The following is a 19,020-nucleotide window of genomic DNA, read 5'->3' as shown; positions in this document are numbered from 1 at the left end:
AATATCATTTTCTCAGGGTATATGCCCAGTAGTGGGATTGCTGGGTAGTAGTTTTATTTTTAGTTTTTTAAGGAACCTCCATACTGTTCTCCATAGTGGCTGTATCAATTTACATTCCCACCAACAGTGCAACAGGGTTCCCTTTTCTCCACACCCTCTCCAGCATTTATTGTTTGTAGATTTTCTGATGATGGCCATTCTGACTGGTGTGAGGTGATACCTCACTGTAGTTTTGATTTCCATTTCTCCAATAATTAGTGATGTTGAGCATTCTCTCATGTGTTTGTTGGCAATCTGTATATCTTCTTTGGAGAAAGAAGGTCTATAGGTCTTCTGCCCATTTTTGGATTGGGTTGTTTGTTTTTCTGATATTGAACTGCATGAGCTGCTTGTAAATTTTGGAGATTAACCCTTTGTCAGTTGCTTCATTTGCAAATATTTATCAATTTTACAGTAAAATATCAATTGAGTTATTTATCCTTAGGATTTTGACTAAATTCTTTGATCCAATCTCCTACAGGATCTAATATTCTCTTGTAGTAACTAACGATTGTAAATAAGATCACATATATAAAATATCTAGCATAGTGTTTGAAGCTCAGAAAGTGCTTTCTAAATGTTGATTTTGCCTTTTCCTTCACAAGCTTCATGGATGAGAGACTGTCCACCAAGACTTGTGCTTCTCCTCACAGAGCAATGACTAGGATGTACTTGCTCAGCCAGGGACCACATTCCCCAAACGCCTTGCAGCTAGTTGGGGCCGTGTTAACAGTCCTTGTCACTCATATATAGACAAAAGTGACATGCCTCTTCTGGACAGAAATGCTAAAAATCAATATGCTGGACTTTCCATTTCAGCTCTGACATGTATAGAGTTCGAAAGTTGTCATTCTTGGACTCATGACACAAAGAACGATGAACAAACTGAAATCAATAACTTTTCTTGGATCCACCAGAGAACTGAGGTCACAGGGCAAACTGTAACCCCAAGATCTAGGGAGACAGATGAATCAGGTAATCACAGCCAGGATATACTTGCTAGGAGCAGAAGATGCTGAAGGCACAAACTATCATGAACGCTTTCACAGTAACTGGATGAACTGCTAGAGGTGGAGTATAATATGTTTGAGAGTAAGAAACTCTAGGGCCCACACTCTAAAGAATCCCTTCATGTCCACAGGCTTACCTCCAGGAACCCCTCCACGTTCTCAAGGTAAGCCCCCAAGGGAAACTCTCATGCTTCTAGCTGGATGATTCGAAAAGTAACTATTCTGAAATTGCCCAGGTCATTCTCCACAAAAAAAGTTTCACTCAGTAAGGAAAAAATACTTTTCCAGAGCCTTATCTGAGTCAGTGCAAGAGAATTTACCTAACCCCACTCCCTCTAAACTTTCTGTCCCACCTAAGGTATGGGAAGGCAGAGTGAGATACTTTTTAAGGTCACAGCACAGGCAAAAAGGCCCACTAAAATACCACAATTTAGGGAATTCCCCGGCAGTCCAGTGATTAGGACTTGGCGCTTTCATTGTCATGGCCCAGGTTCTGTCCCTGGTCAGGGAACTAAGATCCCACAAGCCACATTTTAATACCACATTTAATCCCCAAAAAGCACAATTCAATCATAAGATTACAGAATGCTTCCTGTCCCCCATACTTTATTACCAAATCAAAAGGGCTCCAGTTTAATAACTGTAATTGCAACTGAAAGAGCTGCAAGGCTCTGACCCTATTTAAGGAAGAATTCTTATGGAAGCCCAGGACAACAAGAAAAACAAATAGAGTAGGTCAGAGGAATTTTGAAGCATCAGGTACCTACAGCTACAACAAAGATTAAACACAGACTTACTCTTAGCCAGAGAAACTTAAAACTTTATGCTAAAAGTCTTTTACCTAAGTTGCTATTACCAAATACATCATGTTTGATTTTCAACAAAAATTTACAAGGCATTCTAAAAGATAAGAAATAAAAGATATAAAGAGACAAGAAAATTATCAAAATCAGTCTCATATATGACATCTGTTTTGGAATTATTAGGCAGAAAATTTAAGATAGTGACAATTAATACATTAAAGACCCTAAAGGAAAAAGTATACAACATGTATAAGCATGTGGGTAATGTAAAGCAGTGTTAAGAGAATGAAAAATAGCCACAGACTGGGGAAAAAAATTTTTGTAAACCACATATAATAAAGGATTTGTATCCCAAACTAACAACACTTAAAACTCAATAATAAAACAAACAAAACAAAGAAAAACTTAAAGACCAGAAAAGGACAAAAGATATGAAGAGATATAGACCAAAGAAGATATACAGATGGCAAATAAGCATACACAAAGATGTACCATATTTTTCATTAAGGGAATGCAAATCAAAACAACAATGGGATACTACCACACACCTAATAGAATAAATGAAATTGAAAGTAGTTCAGCAGTATATGGTCTTAATATAAGATCCATCAGTAGTACTCCTTGGCATTTACCCAACTGATTTTAAAACTTATGTTCACACAAAAAACAATATATGAATATTTTACAGCAGTTTACTCATAATGACCAAAAACTAGAAGCAATCAAGATATCCATCAGTAGATGAATGGGTAAACAAACTACGATACAACTATGCAATAAAATATTTTTCAGTGATGAAAAGAACTGATTTATGAAACCACAGAAGGATATCGATGAAACTTAAATGTATATTGATATGTGTATATTGAAAGGTGAAAGAAGCCAGTCTGAAAAGGCTACATACTGTATTTTCCAATTATATGACACCTAGAAAAGGCAAAAGTATAAAGACAGTAAAAAGATCAGTTGCTACCAGGGGTTTAGGGGAAGAGAAGAAGGGTTGAATATGTGAAGCAAAGGGGATTTTTATGATGGTGAAACTATTCTCTGTGATAATGTAATTACAGATAAATTACACTACATATTAGTCAAAACCTGTAGAACTTTACAGCACATAGAGTTAATCTTAATGAATGCAAATTTAAAAAAATAATTTAGGAAGTTGAGTGATCTTAAAATAGAAATCAGACTTTGACAATGAATATTCTAAATGTATTACAAATATATAAAACAATCTCCTGTAAAGAGTGGGAAGAAGGGAGGAAGATGCTGACAAACTGGCCTAAGAAACTTTAGAAAGAAATATTGATAAAAATTGTCACTATTTGCATATGATTTGATATTATGTGTAGGAAACCCTAAAGAAAGACACCATCAAAAAACAATTAAAATAAGTGAATTCAATAAAGTTGCAGGATACAATATTAATACACAGAAATCCATTGCATTTCTCTACACTAATAACAAACTATCAGAAAGAGAAATGAAGAAAACAATACGATTTACAATTGTATCAAAAAGAATCATATACCTAGGAGTAAATTTAACCGAGGTGAAAGACCTATACTCTGAAAACTGTAACATATTGATGACACAAAAACGGCACAAATAAATGGAAAAATATACCATGCTTATCGATTGAAATAATTAATCTTGTCAAAATGTCAATAACCACCCAAGGCAATCTACAGTTGCAATGCAATCCTTATCAAAATACCAACAGTATTTTTCACAGAACAGTAACAAATAATTCTAAACTTTATGCAGAACCACAAAAGACCCCAAATAGACACAACAATCTTGAGAAAGAAGAACAAAACTGGAGGTATCAGGCTCCCTGGTTTCAAACTATATATAAACATGCAGTAATTAAAACAGTATGGTACCAGCACAAAAACAGAAACATGGATCAGTGGAACAGAACAGAGTGCCCAGAAATAAACCCACACACATACGGTCAATTAATCTATGACAAAGGAGGCAGGAATATACAACAGAAAAAGACCACCTCTTGAATAAATTGTGTTAGGAAAACTAGATATCTATATGCAAAAGAATGAATGTGGACCACTTTCTTACACCATATACAAAAATAAACTGAAAGAGGATTAAAGATTTGAATGTAAAACATGAAACCATGAAACTCCTAGAAGAAAGCATAGGCAGTACCCTCTTTGATACTGGTCTTAGCAATATTTTTTTGAATCTATCTCCTCAGGCAAGGGCAACAAAAGCAAAAATAAACAAATAGGACTACATCAAAAAAGCTTTTGCAAAGCAAAGAAAACCAGCAACAAACAAAAAGACAAATGACTGATGAGAGAAGATATTTGCAAATGATATGTCCAATAAGGGGTTAATACCAGAATATATAAAGAACTCATACAACTTAATATCAAAAAAAACCAAACCCCAATTTTAAAAAAATGGGCAGAGGAATTGAAGTCAATTGAAGTCAATTTTCAAAGAAAACATACAAATAGCCAACAGGCACACGAAAAAATGCTCAACATCACTAATCATCAGAGAAATGAAAATCAAAACCACAATGAAATATCACCTCACACCTGTCAGTATGGCTATTATAAAAAAGACAACAAATAACAAGTGTTGGTGAGGATGTAGAGAAAAGGATGTTCACTTTAATGTTTGGCATTCTGTATGTGTGTTTTTAGGTTGCAGATACTAAAAGGTAAGAAGATATCCAATAACTGGGTAAATGTAGCTAGATGTAAAAGATGACAGTTAAAATTGGGGATTGATCTGATCTTTCAGAAAGTAAAATTAAGCCAGTTTTATAAGTTTGGCACTGTGTTAGTCACTAGGGATAGAGTGATGAACAACAAAAGTATCTGCTCTTTGCATTAGGAGAGCAAAGTCATCTGGAAAGGAGAAGAATGTGGAAGGGGAGGGAGAGGAAAAGAGGAAAGGGAGGAAAGAAGCTGTGATGTTAGAAAAGAGAACAAGGGCCCTGGGGGAATCTTAATACCGGTAATTGTTGAAAAGGAGAAAGAATGAAAGTAAAATTTAAATTTTTTTCAAGTTATTTCTTCCTCAAATTTGCTGTGTCTATTTCAAAATGCAAAAGAAACGATGTCCTGAAGTGGAAGAACTTCTAAACAACATCAAGGAATGTTTAAATATTTATATCCTTTGGATTTTTAGCACATGTTGGGATATCTATAACTTCCAGAAGGAAGATATATGTTCAATGGTAGTGTATGAGGAAAAAAAAGCAGAATAATTCATCTTTAATTTACATACGTGGGTCTCTCATAACAAAGGTTTTTAATATCTGTATTTCAACAAATAGTAAAAGGCCTACTACAAAGAGTATGACCTGTTTTTTAAATCATTTTAAATAGGCATATTTTAGAATAATAAAATATAAATCATTTTTACACAGTTTTTTTCTGTTAATAGAAAAATAATTACTTCCTCTAATCAGAGCCATATTTTATACTGGGTTAACATGTAAAACAATTTGCCTGTAATATTTAATTAATTGGTAAAGGTTAGTTTGAGGAAATGACTTACCAACTTATTTAGAAAATCAGATTTTGACCAAAAAATAAGTTGAAAATTAAATAAATGGTAGCATATGTTTGTGTATAAATAAAACTTTGATAGATGATAGGATTATTAATCAATATGTGGAAAATTAACTTTAATTCCCTCCCTGCATGAGCTTTTATTTTTTATGACATGTTTCACTACATATGAAAGGTTGTATGTTTATGTTTATAAAGACAACTCATTATGCATTCTTTATTTTATTTAATCTCTTAAGAGATATCTTAAAATGGGAACTCTTAAATTACATGAAACTGTTCATGGAATTGTTAAAATGAAACATTAAAATACTACTTAAGTTTAGGTTTCTTAGGAACTTGTTCTAAGAAAGAAAAAAACTGAGTGATCTTTTTTTTTCTTTAAATCTCTTTTATGAGGCCTAATACAGATAGTGTATCTGAATAAATTCAGATAAATTTTCAAGAAAAAGAGAAGAATGACCTTACACAATCAAGAAAATGAATAATTTAAAAAATTTATAAACTAAAATACGACAGTAATTTTCACAAGCAGTCAGGTACATTGCCCTTTTATATCACTAGGCCCAATGAATTATGAATGTTGGCTGGATAAAAAGCCTGAGGATGACAACAGAGCCACGTTTTGTCATCTGCACTTACAGAATGTCTACTGCCCTAGCTGGATTTCCAAATCTTACCGTTATAACTGGCTGCTAAGGACTGGCTGCTAAGGAAATACAGGAGGAGTACTTCGAGGGTGGAGAAGATGAAATGTTAATTGCTAACCATGATAGTGAGTCTAAAGCATGTAGACATTAATCTTTTGATCTATGTGAGCAGCCAAGCTCAGCAAACTCTCACTGTCCTAACCAACCTGAACACAGAAAAGCAAAAATCAAAATGAAAAGGCAGTTTTCAAGTGCATACATCTCAGCTACAGGAATTATGAGTGGGAAGAACAGGTGTTCTGAGAGATTCTACAGTGCTTTGGTTGCTAAGGAGACCACTTTCATCAGTTCAGAAAGGCTGATAACCTGGACTTTTGCTGCCAAATTGGTATCAACAAAGGTTGGAACTGATATAAACATGATACACAAATAAAAAAGACATGGGTAGTTTTAAAAATAACTCAATGATAAGGTTGCAGTATACATAGCAAAATACTTCTATATTAAACAAGAACAGTTGCATAATTGCTAAATAATTTGAGGTAGATTAATCTGAGCACATAATTCCAAAATTAAAGTATAAAAATAGAAGTATATTTATGCCCATGATCTCATTAGAAACAATGTTAATGCAACTAATGACATACATGTTTCAGTAATTACATCAACGTGAAGTTAATTACACAAAACAGAGAAAAGTGAGTACTACATAATTTCATTAGACATTAATAAATACTAATTAATTATTTCCTGGGCAAGATGTGTATGAGATGCATTTATGAATAATGTGATATAACTGGTATTTTAAGAGGCAAATATGATTAACATTGCATTGCCCCAAATATTTTTAATATAAATAATTGGCTTATAAAAGCATTACAGTTCTCTGTTGAGCTGTTAAACTATCTCTTGATTGATGCAGTACCATTTTTTCTTTACAGCATCGAGTTACATAAAGTATGTATCTGAGAAATGAGGAAAAAAAAGGAAATAGCAAGCAAGTATGAAAGAAAAATCTCTCTTCCCTCCTACATTTGATTAGTGCAGGACTAGAAACATTCAACATTTAATATATAAGATCTTTCCACGTTTCATATTACTAAAAAATAATTAAAATCATGATCCATAAACTAATGTTTAGTAAAGACGGTACCTTTCAATTAGGTTCCTTTTATGATTATTCTTTACAAGTTTCAAAATGATGAAAATAGCATGGTCAATTTACCTATAAAATATCAAGGAATATTATAAAACCTTAATATTTGGAATCGAATAGCAAAGTATGATATATTCTATAATATTATGCAATCATTTAAAAAATTTAAATTAACAATTAAATTTTTCTCACTCCATTACATAAAAATAAAAAATTGAAGGTAGAAAGAGACATTACATTTTTCACTTTGCCATTTTCATCATAAAGCCATTTGTTTTAGAAATAGTTATATAATTTTGGCAAAGTTTGACAGAACTGGCACATCTGCAGATAATGGTACAATTTGATATTTATAAAGTATCAAGTTTTCTATAAATATGTTTCTAGTTTCCATGGAATTTGAGTAATCACTAGAGCTGATCCTTATTTATCTTCTTTTACTGAAATCAAATAATGTTATTTATAGGGCTGTTTCTAAGGCTGTGACAATTAACTTTTTGATTAACCATTGTATAAAACTAATATACTTTTGACTATTTATAAAGTCAACACATATACTTCAAGACAAAATCTGCAAAAAATAATCCCAGATCTAATTTAATGCTCAAGTGAATATTACTTAAGCTCTGGTGTTTATTTTTTTTCTTTTCCTTTGCTTAATTTTGGTTTACTAGCTGGTAAAATTAAAATATTAATGTAAGCTATTTTACAAGGTTGTGGTAAGAATCAAATGAGTTAATACAAGTACAGTACTTAGAAACGTTCCTTGTGCATGTTTAAGTGTTACATAAATGTTTTCACTACAACATTTGCAAGCTCTGCAAAGGAAGGGATTTCTGAGAGTAACTGGCATATAGTAGGCATTTTAAAATATGTTAATTAAATTTGGAGTTCACAGATTATATCTTTTTTATTGGATTTTAGAATAGTAAATGTGAAATAGGAACCCCACATTTTATACCAGTGGTCTTCAAACTGGGAAATGTGCAACTCTCCATCTAAACAAGATTTTCCAAGGTGTATGTAGGCAAAGATAGTCATAGAGAATTAAGTTTTAAATTGCCAACTACAGTAAATAGTCCACATTACCAAAAAAAACAAAAAGTCTGCCTTAGGTGACTTTTGACATTTTTATATTTCCATTTTACACAAAGAAGGTCTTCATTTCTCCTACTCCAATTAGTACCATAGCCTCTTGCCTTTTGTGTTATAAAAAATACGGATTCATTGCTCAAATTGTTCCAGCTGTAGTCACTGGGAAATCCTTCAGGGTGACTCCTGTATTCTTTCAATACCCCTTCTTCTCATTCTTCTCTTTCTTCTCCTTCTCTCCTTCTCTTTCCTCTTCTCCCCTTCCTCCCCTTCCTGCCTCCTTCTCCCTCCCTGTCCCCCTCCCCTTTCTCTTCCTGCTCCTCTTCTCCATCCCCCTCTCCTTTCTAATTATGTTCTTACTTTCTGGAACCAGAATATGTTCCAGACATCTTGTATGATGTCTGCCTCAGCCCTAGAATCAACTACTTCTACAAGGAATCCTGGTTCCTTTTGCTGGACACTGGTGCTCAGAAACCAATGTAAAATATCAATGTTAACATTAGATGAAGAAAGTTAAGGGATATAAATGAACTCTTCATACTGTTTTGCAACTTTTATAAGACAAATTATTTTTAAATTAAAAAGGTTAAAAATATTAATGTTGACTGTAAAGAACAATTATCCAAAATTTAGACATAAAGCAAGAGGATGAATGGATGAGCTTACAACATCATACTGGAGCACAGACCTTCACAAGGATAATTTGTTCCTGGAAAAATGTATCTTTGAATTTGTTATTTGCTATTAAACAATATTTCAGATACTGTGAAATCACTTATTAACTTGTAAATTATCTAATAGATAATAAAATATAACCTGAAATGTTTCAGTTTACTACAAATAATGCCTTAACTATTTTTGTATCTATTAGCAATTCATTTTAGCATTCCTTTGGCTGACTGATAATAAAAGCCTACATTCCTCAACTTCTCCTTTGGACCAACTTCACTATCATATTGATTCTCTAATAAAGGAATCAAATAATTTTTGCCATATGTTCATTTTACCTTCATTTTTTATAAGATTCATGATTTTAAGTTTTTTCAAAATAAGATCATAATAAATTTTCCAATAGTGAAGGCACTATAAACCCATAAAAAGCCTTCTCTTCCTTTTACACATATTTTGAATAAGGATAAAACTATCAATACGAAATGCAATATTCAACCTTCATTGATATGTTCCAAACTCAGATATATTCAGAGTAGGGCAACAGAGTGGAGCTTGAATTTTAAAATTAATTTACTTGACTTTTTCATTCACTAGTTACTATTATTTCTTTTTGTATTTGTTATGCTCTTTATTTCACAATTGGATGCACAGTGTTAGAAGAACTACTATTTTTTTCATACACACATTGTAGAAAAACTATTAGATCAAAAAGAGAAAATCAATTTCTAGATTAATTTTGTATAGCTAAAGTATTACTGATGTAAACATGTTTCAGTAAGTATCTTTCTTTTTTTAACATCTTTATTGGAGTATAATTGCTTTACAATGGTGTGTTAGTTTCTGCTTTATAACAAAGTGAATCAGCTATACATATACATAGATCCCCATATCTCTTCCCTCTTGTGTCTCCCTCCCTCCCACCCTCTCTATCCCACCCCTCTAGGTGGTCACAAAGCACCAAGCTGATCACCCTGTGCTATGCGGCTGCTTCCCACTAGCTATCGGTTTTATATTTGGTAGCCATTCACTAGTTATTGTCAAAGGATGCAATGTACCCGATGGAGAGGTCTTTGTGAGCCAATAATAGTATCTATAAGAAATATTAAAGAAAATGTGATTTTATAATGATAAAATTATATGCAAAAAAACTGGATAACCTAGAAGAAATGGATAAACTCATAGAAACATACAACTTACCAAGACTAAATCATGAAGAAATAGAAAATCTGAACAGACCAATAACAAGTGATGGGTGAAATTTTCACATATTGAGGAATAACCTGTTTGTGGCCTATTAAACATACATTGTACATCTGTTTTGTTTTGTTTTTAAAATGGAGTATAGTTGATTTCCAATGTTGTATTAGTTTCAGGTGTACAACAGACTGAATCAGTTATACATGTACATAAATCCACTCTTTTTTTAGATTCTTTTCCCATATAGGACATTACAGAGTATTGAGTAGAGTTCCCTGTGCTATACAGTAGGTCCTTATTAGTTACCTATTTTGTATATAGCAGTGTGTATATGTTAATCCCAATCTCCCACTTTATCTCTTCCTCCCCTTTCCCCCTGGTAACCATAAGTTTGTTTTCTACATCTGTGACTCTATTTCTGTTTTGTAAATAAGAACATTTTACCATTTTGACATTTCTCCAAAGAAGACATACAGATGCCAAAAAGCACATGAAAAGATGTTCAATGTTGCTAATTATTAGAGAAATGCAAATCAGAACTACAAATAAGGTATCACCTCACACCTTATGGAAGCTTATTGATAAGCTTCCATAATAATTTCTTTTTTCTTTTCATTTAAATTATAATAAATTATAATTATATTTTATTCAAATTATAATTTAAATTAACTTTATATAAATTTATGTAAATTACATGTAATTTATTAAAATTAAATTATATGATTAAATTGAATTATTTAAATCATAATATAAAATTAATTTTATTTAAATTATAATTAAATTATTGTTTAAATAATAAACTACATATTCTTTATTTTATTTTATTTGCATTATATATATAATACTTTGTGTATCTCTCTAAATACTTAGAGAAGTACCAAAATTTTTGAGGTCAAAAATAGTATTCAGTATTCTATTATTAACATACTCTAGTGTAACTAATCATGTTTTGGATAGGCATTGGGGTTGATTTATTCTTTTTTTAAATGTTGCAAAGTACATATTGATAAGTAGCCAAATTTATATTTGGCTAAATTTACAGAATATTGATTAATAAAACTCTTCATTGGATGGAGCCTCAAATGCAGAATTACAAAATTTAAATGTGAACACACTCCCAATATAATTTACCTTATACACTATAAGTGGAGAAACTAAGGATCTGGAAGAATATGACTTCCCAAAAACACAACAAAAAATAAAAATAAGAGCTAACATTTTTATTGTACTTACTCAATGACTAATATTCTCCAAGTGTTTACTACTTCTTTACGTATATTAACTCAATGAATCCTCACAAAGACAGGCATGCTATTATAAACCTCAATTGTAGTGGACAAAACTGAGGGACAGACTAGAAAACCGAGCAGTAGTTATGGTAGCATTAGTAACAGCCACAGCTGTGTTAACAACTAACAATTATACAGTGCTTACCATGTGCCAGGCATTGTTTTAATAAATTTATTCAGTTACCCAATGAAGTAAAAATGATTATCATGATTATTCTACAAGGAAATAACTGAGGCTCCAGCCTATACATGCTTTTATAAGATATCTACTAGGATATGGATCAATTATTATATATTACTCACATCATCAGCATTACTATCCAGAGAAGACATATATTTACTCCTTCATTTAATGAATATTTCCTAAACAACTATTGTACATGTAACCATTGTTGCTTGGGGCTTTTTTGAACCCCTTTCTCTTTATTCTATATAAAAAGGTCTATAAGAAGGTGTATTAAAGTTTTATAACAGTTTAATTATTTCCATGCAGATTATATCCAAGTGTACAAGTCCACATATTTTTAAAATTACCCATATTACTTAATTTTATTTATTGATATCCATATTATTATGCATAGTGTTGTGCATGTGTACATGCGGTTTACTATATAATATAAAAATCATGACTATTTATTAACATCAGTGCTTTGGATTTTTTTTTTTTTTTTTTTTTTTTTTTTGCCACGTGGCATGTGGGATCTTAGTTCCCTGACCAGGGATCAAACCCGTGCCCCCTGCAGTGAAAGTGCAGAGTCTTAACCACTGGAACACCAGGGAAGTCCCTTGGATTCTTCGAAATACATAAGGCTATGAGAGACATATTTTGCTCATTTCAGTGCCTTCCTTTTTAACAGTCTTTATAGGAACTCTTTATGGAGATATGTACAATATACTTTAATTAGATTCCAATTCACTAATTTATTCTAGAAAAGAGGAAAAATCAGCTGGATTCTCTATGTTATGTGAACATTAGAATATTTTTATTGCTAGCTAAAATCAAACTAAGGAAAATTCACTGTACGATGAATTTTGTTGACCTCAAAGGAAATTCTCTCACATAAGATTAGGTTTTCTTTAAAGCAAATACTAAATAAGTGTTGAAGAAATAAATTTATTTGAGGAGAAAAAGTTAGTCTCCAAAGTATTTATGACATGAAAATGTGATAAAACAATGACAGATTGACGTGAAAAAGAGGGTTTAGGCATACAGATAGTACCTTCCACCATATGCTTGTGTAATGAAACCAAAAAAATCATTCAAATTGTTTTAGCTATAAGGAAGGCACTGTATTTAAAATATGTATTCCTTATTTCAATTGAGAGAATTCAATACACTATTTTAGATATTACTATTTACCAAACACTGTGACAGTAACTTGGTGTATAAAATTATATCTATTTAAAATATTTATATCTCTATAAAAATATAATTATATGAAAAAGTATGAGATAATTTCAATACTGTTGTATACATTTTAAGAAAGTAAAGGTAATAAAGTAGCTAAAGGAGAGGTAATTCATCCAACTTACTGCATTGCAATAACATAGGTAGATGTTTGTCATATGCCATTCATTTAGATGAACTACCTATATTCCTTTTCTTGTTTAATCCTCCATGGGAATCAACATGTGAACCAATTACTATCACTATAATTATTGCTATTCTGCTATATCCTTTTTTTGTAATGAGGAATATCAGGATTAGAAAGGTTTGATATATTTTCCATTGTTCCACAGCTTGTGGATGGTGGAGCAGAGATTATAAACCACAGTCATTTAACCACAGAATTTACAGAGATGACACGTGATCCAAATCTGAAGTGTGATTTATAATTACTTAGAGTGGAGAGTGATAGAGTTGTGGATAGTGTTTGCTGTGTTGATGGTGATGCTGATGCTATGGTGTGTGGGGGGTTGTGTAATTGGGGGCAGTAAAAAAACAAATCACATAATAGAATAAAATAGAAAGTCATTTCAGGAAGTGTATAAAGACATAAATTATTGCAACATGTTCAGGAAAGTAAACATATTTTTTATTTGAACATGAAGGTATTGTAAGAAGATCAAGTTAGAAAGTTGGGTAGTTAGAAAGTAAAATAGGCAATTGTGAGTTAATCAGATCAGAGAAGCCGCTGCATAAATGCTATGAAGCTTGATATTTTCCTGAAGAATATTAGGAAATAACTGAAGTGCTTGAAGAAAAGTGGTGGAGCAGTCATATTTGTGTTACAGCTCATTCTTCCATATGAAAAACAGATATTTTATTTAGTTTACTGAGATAAAATTTACACACATTAAAATGCACCTGAATGTATATACTTGCATAACTAACTCCATCACCCCAAATGTTCCTTCATGCCTGTTAGCAATCAAACTCACCCATCTTCAGCCCTAAATAACCAATGATTTACAGTAGCCAAAACTTGGAAGCAACCCAAATATCCATCAACGGGAGACTGGATAAACAGATGGAAGTATACTTATGCAATGAATTTTTTTTTTAGCAACGACAAAGGATCAACCATGATGCATGCAGCAACACAGAAAAATCTCAAGAACATTATGTTGCATGAAAGAAGCCAGGCACAAGAAAACACGTTTACATTAAATTCCCAAACAGCAAAACTAATTATAGAAAACATCAAGCATGCAGGACTGCTTAAGGTAATTATGGAGGTAATGATAGTTTTTTGATAAATAGATTTGGGATATTAAATTTCCTGCACTTGTATATTACAACTAAAACTTTTTTTAAAAAAACATTATTTTGGAAATCAAGATACCTGAAATTCAGATTTAAGTTACAGTTCTATTATGTATTAGCTATAAACTCTTCAGAAAGTTTTGGTGTCTTACTGAGATTCAAAATCCTATAACCAGCGTTTGACATAACTTTTCTCATTGAGCTCTGGTAATTATGAAAAGGCATGACACATATTAAAGTGCTTAATGGAGTATCTGGCTCATAGTAAACTAATTTCAGGTGAGGAGTAGATAGATATCAATACTGTTATCCTATCAGTGCTGTTATCCTATAAAATTTTTTTTTTTCCTTACCTTTTTCAAAAGCTGAGGAAACATCCGCTCAGTCTTTAGGGTCCTTGAGAACTGGTGACCCTTCCCCTCCTCAGTCTCTGCCTGGCCGGGTGCTGAGATGGCTTGGGGGGGCGGGGCAGGGTGGGTCACTGGTGCTTCTGCTTGGAGGATGAGATCAGGCAAAGGGGCACGTCAGCGGGCACCTTGTGGCCCTTGAGCTTGACTTTGGCGAGGTGTTTGCCCAGGACAAATACCTCATCTTCCAGCAGCCCGTCCTGGTCTACATCAGCCAGCTTCCAGACCTACCCCGGCACCGTATGGGGCAGCATGGACTTCACCATCTCCTACTTGGCGTTGGCACTCATGATCTGACTGCTGAAAGGTGACAGTATGTAGATCTCGTTGCAGGTGGGCTTCTCCTGTCCACCACCCACTCAACGTCATCAGTGTCCTCACCGGGCCCCTCACCATAGTCATGTCCCAAACGCCTATTCTGGAGCCATACAAGGCACGGCCCTTCACAGCCTGGCCCAGCACACCATGACATCATCTGGGCGGTGTCACTGACCAGCATATCGTCCATCATGTCCAGCAGCTTGGGCTTCAAGGCCTGGAACTTCAATACAATGCATCTCTTGTCCTCCGGGCCTTGATGACCTCTGAGAACTCTTTGGAGATACCCACTTCAGAAGCGTCAAAGAGCAGGATGATGTGGTCCACACGCTTGGTGAACCACTCCAGGCCCTCCACAAGGTCATAACCTCTCCTGAGGTGCTTTCTTTCCAGACAGAATCCCGGGAAGGCCGAGGGTGTGTCTGCTGTCCAACACTGGCTAGGCAGCTGGGCACGCATGAACCTGTTGGGGAATCTGTACCGAAGATGTTGAGCTTGTGGAAGTGGTGCCACAGAGGTCACAACGAGCAGGTGTCGCCGGGCACCACATCCGCGGCGAGGCTGTGTTTGGTGGCGAAAAAGGAGTCAGTGGTGTGCTCCGCCCTATACGCATTCCCAGGAAGCCCTTCTTCATCAGGTGCCTCCTGAAGGTGTTTTTGCGCATACTGTACAGGCCCACGAGGAGTAGCTTGGGCTACGGTCAGAGTCAGAGTCCTCCAGCGGCGGGGAGTGGAACTCGTGGGAGCCTTACTGCTCCTCCAGGGGCAGCAGCTTCCGGGGGATACATTGACCGCAGCCCCTCGGCCACCATTTGGAAGAGCTCTGGCTCCTTCTTGTGGCGAGTATTCTTGCCAAGCCAGCTGAACGTGCTGCCAGAGATGCGGCTGGCTGTGGCGTGTCAGACGGCTGGCTGAGAGCCGCAAGAGGGCAGAGAGCCAAGGCGGGCGGTCGGCGAGGACGGCGTGCGCTGCGCATGCTCTGCGCATGCGCACCGCAGGGTCGGTTGTAGGCGCGTCTCTTCTGCGGATAATCTGCTGGGGTTGAGGAGATTTTAAACAAGCGGGCCGTCGGCGTGGACGGCGTGCACTGCGCATGCGCTGCGCGTGCGCACCGCAGGGTCGGTTGTAGGCGCGTCTCTTCTGCGGATAAAATGCTGGGGTTGAGGAGTTTTTAAATAGGGGATTGGAGGATTTACTTTAAAAGAACAAGGTAAATGCATCTGTCTGATCTTGTGACATCTACCATTTTGGAGCACATTGTGTGTTGCCAGGGGGAGGTATCTCTACTTTCACTAACTTAGAGAGATAGTACGAGTTAGGTGTTTTTATTGAGAAAATCAAGACCAAAGAAGACGTGACTAAATGTTCAGAGACTCAATTTATGGGGATGCTATTGAAAATGTAAGAATATAACTAGGTGAAATTAGCCTTAAGAACCAGTTAGAAAATAAGTTAAGAAAACACACTTGTATATATGAGACAATTCATAATTTACTGCATTTATTTCTTTATTTATCATACTTTACCCATTGATGTTTAATAGACAAAAGTTTGGTAATTTAATATCTCAAAGTATTTCTTTTTAAAAAGGAACTTGTAATAATGTATTAGCCCAGACTCAGACCAAAAAGTGCCTTTACTGCCCTATCAGATGGTCTGTGTTGGGACACACATTACATGGGAACTTCAACATGCTCAAGTTTAGTTAATGATGGACTGTTTCACAGCAAAAGATCAAATAGTTTGTTTCCTTATACTTCCAACTAAATTATTCTGTTCTGAAAGAAACTAATCAAGTAGAATCAACTACTTATGTCTTGCTCTCATTTATGAAATTCTTTTGTTTTCCTATCATGGAATAGAGTAAAGCTATGAAGTCATAGGTGTTTAATTTTAATATACATTAAATTTTTATAGCACATGATGGGATTCTTCTTGTGTATTTTTGCATTTCCCAGAAATGACTCAGTGGTATTATTTTTAGTGTGCCCATAAATATCTAATGAACATTCAATGAACCGTTAAGAGAAAAAGTATTTCCCACTGCCCCTAATAGCTTTTTATCAAAAAATAATGAAATGAAAAATTGACGGTCCAATGTGAGTTTGATACAAAATTGGAATGCAAAACATGCTGTCATTCACATGAAAAATAATAATGTGAAATGCCACTACATGACTATTTGCATTAATCCTATTCATAAATAAGACTATTGTTCTGAAAGCCCTGAAACGACATTTATGTTTTGTTAAAGGTGAATATATTCTGAATCAGCTCTCAGAACATGAAGAATTATCTTTGATCAAAGTTGTGCCATGGAACTTTGTTTAATGATAGAAACGTTCTGCAATTCTGGATTATCTGACATGGTAGTTACTAGCCACAGGTAGCTGTTAAGCACTTGAAATGTGATTAGGATGACTGAGGAATTGCCTTTTACATTTGAATAAATCAAAGTTCAAATTTAAATAGTTATATGTGGCTAGTGGCTATTGTATTAGAACAGTCTTAGATTGATAATGGGAGTTATTTCCACATTGGACAATTATCCACAACAGGGATTAGTAACTGTGATGGGAGGGAAGCAGAATTTTTTATTTGACACAAGATCAATGATCTGTTCTTCCTCTGAACTTAAGCACCAGAGAGAAAGCTGGCACATATTTTACAAAGATTTCCCACAAGTTTTTCTTAGTATAACTTGTTCATATGCTATGATGAGAAATTTTCTTTTCCAAGAAAGGTATTATTGAGAATTGACTTGCATTAACATAGCCTAGGAATCTTAACTAAGAACTGAACCCCACCCCTCCTACCATTTTAACTTGTCTTGACTTTGTTCCTAGATATTCTTGCTCATGAATTTAGGGCTAGAAACCAGTAGGTAGATATTGTATTTGATTCAAGGAAATCCTGTAAGCCAATATATGATAACATAGTTTGCTTATTTAGGCAAATAGCTCTTCTAAAAGGAAAAATTTTGCTCACCTTGGCAAGCGGTTTGGTTATCAGACAAGTTTACTTATTAAGGCCATTTCCTGCCTGTGCCTACAATCCTAAACTTTTGTGTGAAAAATGTTTCCAGCCCCAATGAGCTGCTCACAATGAAAGACTTGCTTTAAACCAGTTGGCCCCAGACTCTGATAATTCTGTATGTATCTTCCCCTTCTGAGATGCACTAAGATTCAGTCAAGGCAGTGTTTTCCATACCTACATTGGTCTAAAAATTAGTTTGCTTAATCAGTAAGTTTTCTGGTGACCTTTTTTAGGGAGTCAGTATTGCACTGAGATATTGATAGTAGTCCCTAGTTAATAATGGTTAAAATGCACACTTTCTTCTTTCTGGAAAGAAATGGAAAGAAGTTGGTAAAGGCCCAGATCCAAAGTTAGCCACGTTTTGTTTCACTCTCCTTCTCTGTAAAATGAGAATATTAATAGTACTAATGCCACATGGTTGTTAATAAGGTTTGAATTCATTGATCCATAAGATTCAGTTAATTTTCTCCCATTTAAGCCCTGAAGTGATGTCGATTATTTTTAATATTATCCCAAGAAAGAAATATCTCACGAAAAGTTAATATTTTCCCAGTAGAGTAAAAAATATCATTAAATGTTTGGATAAAGCAGGGTTTATGTATTAATTATATAATAATATTAAATATATATGTTAATTATATTTAATTATATAAAATTACATTAATTATATAATTATATACATTAGCTATATAATTAATATAAAAGTCAAATAGAGCCTTTCTATTCATAAAAGTATATATTCTCTCTCTATATAAATATATTGGAGTTTTTTAAGAATAGAAAGGCTGTATTTAACTTTGAGTTTCAGCCTTATGCTACAGTCCAGATAACCAGAAAACTATGCGTTTCTGATTTTAGACAGTGGCCCAGGGCATAGTAATGTTCCCAAAAAAATTCATGGGAAGAAGGGTGGTTGGAATAATGCAGGATTGTACGTGGTCCTCCAATGGCATAAACAGCTGCACTCTTTCCTTTCCAGTGAAATTATCACATACACCAGCTTTTACAGTCTTCTATGAGAGAAGAATTGTCACTATACAATACCATATTCAACTTCATATAAAGGTTATTAGTGAAATGTTGAAGAGAAATGA

The 19,020-nt window shown here is 34.2% G+C and overlaps 1 pseudogene; it reads right to left on the bottom strand.

Moving 5' to 3' along the window:
• Positions 1–14,644: 14,644 nt before the first annotated feature.
• Positions 14,645–15,985, bottom strand: LOC112067428 (EH domain-containing protein 1-like; annotated as a pseudogene).
• Between the last annotated feature and the right edge of the window lie 3,035 nt (positions 15,986–19,020).

This window comes from Physeter macrocephalus, chromosome 8 (assembly GCF_002837175.3).
Source record: "Physeter macrocephalus isolate SW-GA chromosome 8, ASM283717v5, whole genome shotgun sequence".
NCBI lineage: Eukaryota > Metazoa > Chordata > Mammalia > Artiodactyla > Physeteridae > Physeter > Physeter macrocephalus.
Note: the sequence above shows the minus strand (reverse complement) of the source record. Positions and strands in the feature narration are given on the sequence as shown.